The following is a 2,970-nucleotide window of genomic DNA, read 5'->3' on the forward strand; positions in this document are numbered from 1 at the left end:
TTATAAACATTAGAATAGAACCTTTTTCACCGCTGGTAAAGAAACAACTGGTTTGCTCGTGTGGGAAAGGTGTCTAATGGAGCAATTCAGCAGCAGCAGCCATTAGGTACTGTCACAGCATTCTTGATTAACATCGACCCACCACACCCAATCTCAAAGGTAAGTAACGTTCACTCCCATTACAGCATGTAACACTCACTCCCATTACAGCATGTATTTACAGCAGCCTTGATTTGCATCCTCATAGTGCTGCTACTAGCACCACTCTTATGCGACTGATGTGAAACTTGAATACACATCATTTGTCATACATAGAAAAATGCCTACCACCTTTTGTTTATGTCGCACAACACCTCTTTGGCACTGCAATATTTTTCCGTCAGTGTACTTTTAACAGTATTGCAGCAGGGTGCCAATCCTACCAGTCTGGGCCACCCAACCAAGAAAAAACATGTCAGGAAAATGAAAGTGGCCATTGAGCATCCCAAATAAATTAGGCGTTTGAATGCCCCTGGGCCAGTTTTTCATGAAGAATCCTTTCTCAGCCTTTCACCAGTATCTGCATCTGCTCCTCACCCTGCACATGACCGCCTACATAAAAAAGCGACAACTTCGTTATAGTTATTTGGTAGTAAATCACAGACTGATCTTATAAAGACCCAGGGTGGAAACTTTTTTTGCTGATTTGAAAGTGGAGAATTTCCAGTGTGGGAGAATACCTTCCACTACAATGAGGATTTGCTCGGCTAATTCTTCCCTCGCATTCATTTGGTTCACTTGGAACCTACACATTGTATTGTACACTTTTTGATCTGATTTGATTTATTGATCCATTTTCATCTGCAGCTGCACAATGTGCAAGAGACATTTGGATTTCTTTGTTATAATAACACACATTAATATATCAATTAATGATGAATACTTAAATAAAACCTATACATCATATCCTCATATACATGAGCATACAAATCTGCAAGCTCGGTTTGCAACTTATCAACTTCACCAACGGTGCCCCATAGGTTCTCTTAACTATTCATGAATGTGCAGGTTTAAAGCTTTAGCCTCAACCTGTCTTGTACCTCGCTCTGTACCTATCATTGGGCCTTTGGAACCTTGCTGCTGAGTTCTTTTACCTCATCAGCTTTTGCTAGGTCGACATTTCACAATGTGACAGTTAACTTCTCTTCAGTGGAATTCTCCTATCATTATGCTGTTCAGAGAATGCATCAGCAAGGTTCTTTTTGAATTATTCTAATCGATTTGCTCATTATTCATCAAATTTTCTACTTGGTTGTTTTCCTCATTCGTCGAATTTCTTTTGTAGAAAGCATACAGTTTTTTGTCATGTTACTCCCTGCATTTGATAAGTTTTTACCAGAGCATTTCCCCTTTAATAAATCAGCAGATGAAGCTTCTACTTTTTGTGTTAATTCTGCTTGCACAGCTGCAATTGCATCTGGTGCTGCGACTATTTCTTCATGAATTTTTCGATCATGACTCTCTGTGGAATCTGCAATCTAATATATTCTCATGACTTTTTCGCTTATGACCTGTAAGTTGGTCAGTAAAACTGCGAACTGTTCTGTGGTAGACACATTCAGAAACTCAAAGTTTTCCAACACAAAATATAAAAAATTGATAGACAAAAAAATTGTAAACCAGCTCAATGATTTAAATATTCGCTCTGACATAAAATGGTGTACAATGATTCCCAAGCTATTTGCGCAAAACAGTCTAGTGGGACCAACACTGATGTTCGATTTATTGGTTGACTCATCTGCTGATGAACTTGGTGGCAGGCTCCACACTTATCGTTCGATGGCACAGCAGTGCCCCATGCCCATCACTGGCTGCTTGGCTGTTCGAGATGCCACTTCGCACAACAAAAGAGTAAAACAGGATTTTCTTTGATATTTCAGAGCTGGCATGGTTGGATTAGTGAAGGAAAGCTGTGGGTAGAGCAGTGGCTTCCACAAAGAGATAAATTCAGCCACACTTCATTACTGCATGAGCCGGTATTCGACTGCCCACGGACGAGAAATATTTTTCAGTTATTTTTTATTTGCCTTATTTGTCCATAAAAATCATTTTTTCAGTAAATATGTAGTATGATGGAAAACTTTTTAATTGCTGGTTTTACAATTAGCAAACTTATGTCATTTATATTTTTATGATAAAGTGGACCACATAATGAACAAATATAGAAATGTGCTAATTGCCAAATTCATGAAAATGTGAAGTGGTTTGAAAGGTGCAGGATACCGAGGATTACATATAAAAAGTGCTAAGTCCACAGAGAATTCCAAGTGGTTACACTTGCCACCACTAGATGGCAATGGTGTTAAGTTGACTGCTGATTTCATAAGAATGGTGCAACGTGCTGTTCAGTTGTGTTTGTTTCACTTTGCTGCCATGATAAGTGTAGACTTCTATGCATAGACTTCTATTCTGTCCTTTGTTGTGAATCATTGCTCTTTAGCTTATAAGATATGTGTATAAACATCACATAATATTATGGTCATATACAGTCATACAACATTGTCATATAAATGAAATATTATATATCTACATGTTATCTTTAAATCATCTGGGTAGATCACATAACTAATGAGGAAGTATTGAATAGGATTGGGGAGAAGAGAAGTTTGTGGCACAACTTGACCAGAAGAAGGGATCGGTTGGTAGGACATGTTCTGAGGCATCAAGGGATCACCAATTTAGTATTGGAGGGCAGCGTGGAGGGTAAAAATCGTAGAGGGAGACCAAGAGATGAATACACTAAGCAGATTCAGAAGGATGTAGGTTGCAGTAGGTACTGGGAGATGAAAAAGCTTGCACAGGATAGAGTAGCATGGAGAGCTGCATCAAACCAGTCTCAGGACTGAAGACCACAACAACAACAACAACGTATTTTATGTCCATATGTTAGGTTATGGCAGATGAAAGCCACATGGGTAGGAGATGGACGAA

This window comes from Schistocerca serialis, chromosome 2 (genome assembly GCF_023864345.2).
Source record: "Schistocerca serialis cubense isolate TAMUIC-IGC-003099 chromosome 2, iqSchSeri2.2, whole genome shotgun sequence".
Classification (NCBI taxonomy): domain Eukaryota; kingdom Metazoa; phylum Arthropoda; class Insecta; order Orthoptera; family Acrididae; genus Schistocerca; species Schistocerca serialis.